The sequence below is a fragment of the Callithrix jacchus genome, chromosome 14 (assembly GCF_049354715.1).
Source record: "Callithrix jacchus isolate 240 chromosome 14, calJac240_pri, whole genome shotgun sequence".
Lineage (NCBI taxonomy): Eukaryota > Metazoa > Chordata > Mammalia > Primates > Cebidae > Callithrix > Callithrix jacchus.
The window spans coordinates 93,444,428-93,452,364 of NC_133515.1; the positions used below are offsets into that span (position 1 = coordinate 93,444,428).

General features: G+C 37.3%; 1 long non-coding RNA gene across 1 annotated transcript; it reads left to right on the forward strand.

Annotated features, from left to right (window-relative positions):
• The first annotated feature begins 3,630 nt into the window (after positions 1–3,630).
• Positions 3,631–7,636, forward strand: LOC118147388 (uncharacterized). The gene is made up of 3 exons (XR_004733734.3): positions 3,631–3,949; positions 5,935–5,992; positions 6,228–7,636. It is a non-coding gene; the product is annotated as an uncharacterized LOC118147388 (long non-coding RNA).
• Positions 7,637–7,937: the final 301 nt, after the last annotated feature.

Consider the following 7,937-nt stretch of genomic DNA (forward strand, 5'->3'; position numbering starts at 1 on the left):
TGAATTGTTCTTCTGGTGCTGTGCAGTACACTGCTGTGCAGACATAGATGCTGGACCTCCATAGAGAAGGGGCATTTGATTAACTGCTCCATTTCATGCCACCCGTTAGTAAGCACATAGGGAAAAAAGAGAGAGAGAGAGGAAGAAAGATAAAGAAAGCAAAAAAGAAAGTGAGAGTCCAGAGGGGCAGAAGGAGACAGGAAAGGAGTAAGGAAGGAAGAAAGAAGGAAGGACGGAAGGGAGGGAGGGAGGCAGGCAGGCAGAAGGCGAGCACTGTTCTGTGACTGATCATTGGAAGTAGAAAAGATTTGAATCCAGTTAATCTTTGGGCCAGCCATGCCTCCAGCAGCAAGTCCATAAACAAGGTCATTAAATGGTCTCTGCAAGAAGCCAAAGTCCAGATTCCACCTGTTACAAACACACAGGCCTTTGATGGCTGGCAAACAGGAATGAGATTAAGAGAAAGCAGACTGACTACACAAGGATTTCAAAAGCATAGGTCTGGAGGACAATAGGGGAAAGTGAAAATGATGAGGAGGAGTGGAGAAAAGACAGGAACAAAAGGGAGGGCATCCTAGTTATCCACAGTTGTATGGGAAGATGCAGTCATTCTGTCTTAATCCGACTGGCTCATTTTTTCAAATCATTGCTATTCTCCCATAAATCCCAGCTGCATGAGAGAGAAGATCATCATAGAACTGTAAGCCCTGAAATAGAAAAGTGGCTGGCCTAGGGTGTTTGAAAAATTGTCAAACTTAGAAGAGAGAATATGGAATAGATGCTCTCATGTTCCTCAGAGCCCTGTGCGATATTACAGAATAATTCACTGTCTTTGTGAAGCTACTGCCCCAAATAGAGTAAAATACTATATATCAGCTTGATAAAATCACAAATATGGGTATATTTGGAGGTAAATGTTATAATATGGTAATAACTGAAATTATCCTTTAATAGACACTATTCACTTCAATGCAGATTAACAAGTCCTGCCAATTATTACATATTTCCTATTTCAATTCATTCATTTTCTTGATCCTCAGTGCTGTTTAGAATACTCTGAGGTAAAACACTTGTATAATGTGTATATATACATATGTGTGTATAGTCATATACATATATACAGTGTCTGACTGTACATACACACACACCCCTTATATCACATTTCGCTATATTCGACTTTGTAGTTATTTCATTTCTTACACATTTTTGCAAATTGAAGATTTGTGGCAACCCTGCATAGAGCAAGTCTATTGGTGCCATTTTTCCAAGCCCATATCTGTGTCACATTTTGGTAAGTCTAGCACTATTGTATTCTGTCAGTTATGGTGACCTGTGATGAGTGATCTTTGATGGTACTATTGTAACATTTTGGGGTACCACAAATGACTCCCATATGAGACAGGGAACTTAACTGATTAATGTTAAGTGTGTTCTGACTAATCTGACCACCGGCTATTGTCTTGTCTTTCTCCCCTTCTTCAGATCTTTCTATTCCTTAAGACACAACAATATTGAAATTAGGCAATTTCATAACCTTGCGATGACCTCTAAGTGTTCAGGTGAAAGACAGAGTCACCCATCTCTCATTTTAAATTGAAAGCTGAATGATTAAGCTTAGTGAGAAAGGATATTGAAAATCCAGATAGGATAAAAGCTAGGTCTCTTGTATCAAACAGCCAAATTATGAATGCAACAGAAAAGTTCTTAAAGGAAATTAAAAGTGCTACTCCAGTGAACACAAAAATGATCAGAAAGCAAAATAGCCTTATTGCTGATGTGGAGAAAGTTTGAATGGTCTGGGTAAATCAAACCAGCCAGAAGCCCAAACCAAATTCAGAGAAAGGCCCTCACTCCCTTTAATTCTAAAAGGCTGAGAGAGGTAGGAAGCTATAGAAGAAAAGCTCAAAGCCAGCAGAGGTTGGTTTATGAAGTTTAAGGAAAGAAGCCATCCCCAAAACGTAAAAGTGTCAGGTGAAGCAGCAAGTACTGATGGAGAAGCTATGTTATCCAGAGGATCTAGCTAAGATCATTTATCAAATTAGCTGCATTAAATCACCAATTTTTAATAGATGAAACAACCTTCTATTAGAAGAAGGTCTTTCATAGCTAGAGAGGAAAAGTCAGAGCTTGGCTTCAACCCTTCAAAGGTCAGGCTGATTCTCTTGCTAGGGGCTAATGTACCTGGTGACTTTAAGTTGAAGCCAATGGTCATTCACCGTTCTGAACATTTTAGTGCCCTCAAAAATGATGGTAGACTTACTCTGCCTGTGCTCCATGTATGAAGCAACAAGGCACAGGTGACAGCACAGCTGTATACAGCACGGTGTACTGATGACTATTTTAAGCACAATGTGGAGAGGTATTATTCAGAAAAAAAAAAATCAATTCAAAAGCTCTGTTGGAAATTAGCAAAGAGATTAATGATATTTCCACGTCTGCCAACACAACATTGATTGTGCAGCCATGGATCAAGAAGTAATTTTGAATCTGAAGTCTTATTACTTTAAAAAAAACCACACTTTATAAGGCTTAACTGCCATTGATAGTGATTTCTCTGATAGATCTGGGCAAAGCAAACTGAAAGTCTTCTGGAAAGGCTTTCAGATTCCCATTAAGAACATTCCTAATTCGTGGGAGGAAGTCAAGAGATCAAAATTAACGGAGGTTAGATGTTGATTCCAACTCTCATGGATAAATCTGAGGGTTCAAGATTCCAGTGGAGGAAGAAACCACAGATACGGAGAAAATAATAAGAGAACTGGAATTAAAAGTAGATCTTGAATATGTGACTAAATTGCTTTGACCTCATGATAAAACTTCAAGGCATGATGATTTGCTTCTCATGGATGAGCAAAGAAGGTGGTTTCTTGAGAGATCTATGCTGGTGAAGATGCTGTGAACATTGTTGAAATGGCATCAAGGTATTTAGGATATTATGCGAACTTGTTAACAAAACAGCAGAATTTGAGAAGACTGGCTCCAGTTTTGAAGAAAGTTCTATTGTGGGTAAAATGCTATCAAATATCATTGTTGCATGCTACAGACAAATCTTTTGTAAAAGGAAGAGTGAACTGATGTGGCAAGCTTCACTGTTGTCTTATTTTAAGAAATTGCCACAACCATCCCAACCTTCAGCAACCACCACCCTGAGCAGTCAGCATCCATTAACATCGAGGCAAGACCCTCCACCAGCAGAGAGATTACAACTCAGTGAAGGCTCAGATGATGATCAGCATTTTTTAGCAATAATGTATTTTTACTTAATATATGCACATTTGTTAGATATGGTGCTACTGTACACTTAATAAACTACAGTATAGCTTAAAATAACTTTAATATGCACTGGGAAAGCAAAAAAAAAATCCATGTAACTCACCTTACTGGTATACTCACTTTATTACAGTAGTCTGGAACTAAATCTGCAATAACTCTGAGGTATGCCTATGTGTAAACGTGTGTGAGTGTGAGTGTGTGTGTGTGTACCTCCACAATTTTCAGTTTGCAGGTAGTATTCAGAATGATTGTTCTAAACTGTATATGGTCAGTCAGTAAATACTGTTTTGTTTTCGGTTTTTTGTGTGTGTGTGTGTGGTTTTTTTTTGTTGTTGTTTTTTTTTTTTTGAGATGGAGGTTCGCTCTTGTTACCCAGGCTGGAGTGCAATGGCGTGATCTCAGCTCACCGCAACCTCCGCCTCCTGGGTTCAGGCAATTCTCCTGCCTCAGCCTCCTGAGTAGCTGGGATTACAGGCACGCGCCACCATGCCCAGCTAATTTTTTGTATTTTTAGTAGAGACGGAGTTTCACCATGTTGACCAGGATGGTCTCGATTTCTTGACCTCGTGATCCACCCGCCTCGGCCTCACAAAGTGCTGGGATTACAGGCATGAGCCACCGCGGCCGGCCAATACTGTATCTTATCTATCCATAGCCCACACACCGTGGCTTCTAGGTAAGTGTCTGCTTGAAATTAAAAAGTTTACCTTAAAAAAGAAATGAATTATACAGTCAATTGAATATTTGGATAAATGAAGCACATTTATGGTATTTGTGGTCAGTGCTATAACAGAGATTTCTTCAAGGGTCTGTGAACCTCAAAGAAAGGATACCAAAATCTCACTAGGCATTACAGTTGTCCTATTATGTAGCTCATTTCCTAGTAGGCATGTTTCCTACTTTTACATTAAGAATCTACTCAGGACAAGGAGATGCCAGGATACTTAAAAAATATAAGAGTTATGGCTATGAGGCTTCCTCTCTTCCAAAAAGTCACTTTGGGAAGAGTTTGGCTAAGTCAATAGTGCACTGTCATTCAAAATATTTTAAAATGTACTATTTGGGATCAAAGTCACCAATAAATGCATAAATGATATTAACAGAGATTCACCTTCAAGTGTGTCTTAATATAGCACTTAAAAATCCCAGACCACACTCAGAAAATCCTGTGTGTCTCCAAATTCTAAATTCCAGGATTAATTTGCTGTTTTCCTGACAGCATCTACGCTCAGTTATTTTTATAGAGACAGTCCTTATGATGTAAAGCAAAATGGCAAAGGAAGAATCACTAGACAGTTTTAATTTTCATTACATTATTGTGAAATAGTGTAATAAATAGGCTTAATACAAAATGTATATGATTTGAATGAGGCACTTCCACCCATTGGCCTACTTTTCATGCACTTATGTATTTTTTAAAATTTTAAATAATGAGTTATTTCAAAGATACAGAAAATCACAGGAAATTACATCATAGCCATTTGTACATTCAGTACCAAAATGAAAAAGATATTTATATCTTATCAAATGGCTTCAGGTCTTCTTTTTGTTTTAAAAGAAAGACATTTTTTCCAGATTCAGCAAAATACCTGCCTCTGGATCTCTTCCCTTCATCTCTCCCTAGAGACAACTAGTCTTCTATGGGTGAAATAGGTATTATTCATTATTTTATACTCTTACTATAGTTTATGTATTTATAAATATTGGACATATATCACACATGACAATATAGTGTGTTTATGAACATATACTCTGTGTTCCAGACTCCAAAACACTATCAAAATTCACAGCATATCCAAATTCCAACTCATGTTTCCATTGGTTCATAAAGATGCAGGTCATACATTTTAATGGCAGTAGAGTACTCCAAGACATAACCTAATAGCTTATTAGTTTTACTGTGTACCAGTGAGATGGTTTCCTTTTTATTCTTTTACTCTTACCAACATTTTTTCAGCGATACTGTGATTTTTCCAAGTATCTGCAGTAAATGTCATGGATGAAACATTATCTTATGTGGGTATTAATTGACACTTTTTGTTCTTGTTCAAAATTCTAGCTTATTGTCTTTGTTATAGTTGATTTAACATATAAATTTATAAATATCCATAATATGTATTATGAATAAATTAATTTACATGCACACCTACATATGTGAGTATGTTTGGACTCTATTTCCTTCTATTTTGTGCTCCTTATTTACCATGATTTCTCATTGCTTAAGTTTTACCTCAATTTCCTCTTTCCATTGTATGTGTATATATATAATATATATATGTATCTATACACATATATATTATATATATGTAACTACATGTACCTATATACCTACATATATTATATATATACACATATACATACACACACACACACACACACACACACACATATATTTGCTTTTTCTGTTTTGTAGTGTGCATGCTTAACAAAATCTAAAAATGATCACATCATTGCCCACTTTCTTAATGAAGCACATACCCCTGGGTGCTTCAAGTCTGATCAGCCTCCTTCCAGCTTTCTTGTGATGATTTCTAGTACTATAATTTCACTTTATTTTATAATTTTACTTTTTATTAAAATTGATACATTAACCATTTGTTTACTAATTTACTTGCTCATCATTTTTTTTGTATGTTACTTCATCCACTGATTCTTTTTCAGAGCTATTCTTTACGAAGTGCACTCGTTTAGTAATTCATTCTGTAGGAGTCTGTGAATGGTAAGTCTCTCTAACTTTATTTTTCTGAAAATATGTCTTATTTTATTTCACTCTGTTCTAATCCCATGTTCCTGTTTGTTGCACTATATTCCGATTTCAAGGCTGCAATATCCTCTTTTTTCTCTTTGAGAGCACTCATAATGGTTTCTTTTCCTTTTGTCCCCCTTTCCCCTCCATATAGTCCCTGTTTCCTCAAGTTACCTGATTCTTCTTACTTTAATACCTTTGTTTCCAGGTGGAGGATCTTCTTAATGTCTGGTAAATCTTCATTGTCTTCTCACAGTTGGAGAAGAACATTTGGAGAACACAAATGGGGAGAACTATAAAACTGATAAGAATCACTGATGGGCAAGGACGTGGTGTTTGCTCCACCATCACAGAGGGTGACTGGGAATCAGTCCTGCCATCACCACATACTATCTTCAGCTCTTCCCTCTTGGATATTGTGGTATAGGAGAAAGCCTCCCAATCTTCTGCCTGGGTGAGGACATGGCCTCCAAGGTTCCAGAAGCCAGATTGGGAAAGGGGGACACGGGACTTAGGTGGAACATTCTTTATGTACATTTTCCTGTTCATCCCATGACTGTGCCTTGATTCACCCATTTCAGGGATGATTCCTTTCACAACGCTTAGAGAAAAAACTTCCAGACTTCTTCTAGGGTGGGGATGGCTTAGTGGCCTAAAGTCTTGGAGTAAAAGAAGGCATCTAAATTCTCAAACAGATTCTACCAAATCTTAAGAATTCATCTACATATTTAAAATGTTTATCAGCATTTTTGTTAAATAGTATTTGACTTTGTAAATGGTTGTTTTAGGTGAATTTCATGGTGAACTGGTTATATACATGCTAGCTCTGGGCCACGGGCTCTTCCTCACACTATTTCTACTTATTAGGCATTACTGTCCACATTTCCCAGATGAGAAAACTGAGACACAGAGGAGAGAAATGACTCTCTGAATAATATTTAACAGAGCTCAACAGAGCTAGGATTTAAAACCAATGTTTGCCCATCTCCAAAGCCCATTTGCAGTAGCCCAACAATCTCCATGAACATCAATAAGCTCTATGGAAAAGGGCCAGCTCCCTAAAGGAGTGCAAAGCTGTGTCGTGCATATACACTTGTCAGTGCCTGCTTAGGTGCAGATCCCTAAGTGTGGGTGGAAAGTGTTTAAGACATGGGACTTTTATGATACTTGGTTCAAACAGTGCCACTTTTCACTGATTTTTCTTCTTTCTCCCTGCTCATTCAACAGCGTCTAATAAACACCTTATTTCCCTTCTCACTGACTTTCTATTTATTCAGTATTTTCTGCCTAAGATACCTATTGTGTTCAGGCGATCAATGTCACAGCATGCACACTGCTTTGTAACACTAGAGACTTTGAACAATAAATTTGCTTTGAAGTAAAAAAGTAGTGGGGATGAGAAGGATGGGAAGGCTATACAGAGACATCACAGAGAATGAATGTGTGTGAATCCGTAAGTTTCCAAGAGAAGCCACAATATGTGTCATGTGGCACTTCTGTTGAATCAATGGCCACTAACAAAGTGCATCTATAAGTCTTTCAAAGATAGAAGCATCATTGTAAATATGCTCTTATTTCATGTGTCTATCATAATAGATGCAGAGTAGTCAGCTGATACATGTTACCCTTTTATTCATGATAATATTATATATTTTTTCACACTTTCAAGTGGTATGTTCTTAGGAAAGCACTTTGTTTTATTCATCAGTCATAATAAATTACTGATTCTTACTTCTCAGAGATATCCTGGTTCCCTTTCCTCCTGCTATGGAATAATCGAGGTCATGTCTTGAGCTCAGGATCTGCATTTTATACCCATCATACATTTATCAATGTGCTAGCTCAGTGAGTTGCACACAGTAGGCCCACAGCATGTACATCATTAACAATAAAGATTTTTGTCTCTTTGGAAAAAAAG